Here is a 238-nt window from a genome sequence, read left to right as displayed (position 1 = left end):
TCTATGGTGCACACTCGTGCAACTTGTGCGCAGTGCTCATGGTTATGGAGTGCTTGTGCAAGCCCCTTGCACACTTATAGTGCTTGTGCAAGCCCCTTGCACGCTCACAGTGCTTGTGCATTCCCCCTTATGCACTTGTAGGGCTCATGGGTTGTTGCACACTCAGGCTGGGTGGGTCTACGGTGCACACTCGTGCAACTTGTGCACAGCCCTCACACTTATAGTGCTTGTGCGAAAC

The sequence above is a fragment of the Calidris pugnax genome, unplaced genomic scaffold (assembly GCF_001431845.1).
Source record: "Calidris pugnax isolate Ruff unplaced genomic scaffold, ASM143184v1 scaffold240, whole genome shotgun sequence".
NCBI lineage: Eukaryota > Metazoa > Chordata > Aves > Charadriiformes > Scolopacidae > Calidris > Calidris pugnax.
This window is presented reverse-complemented; position numbering follows the sequence as displayed.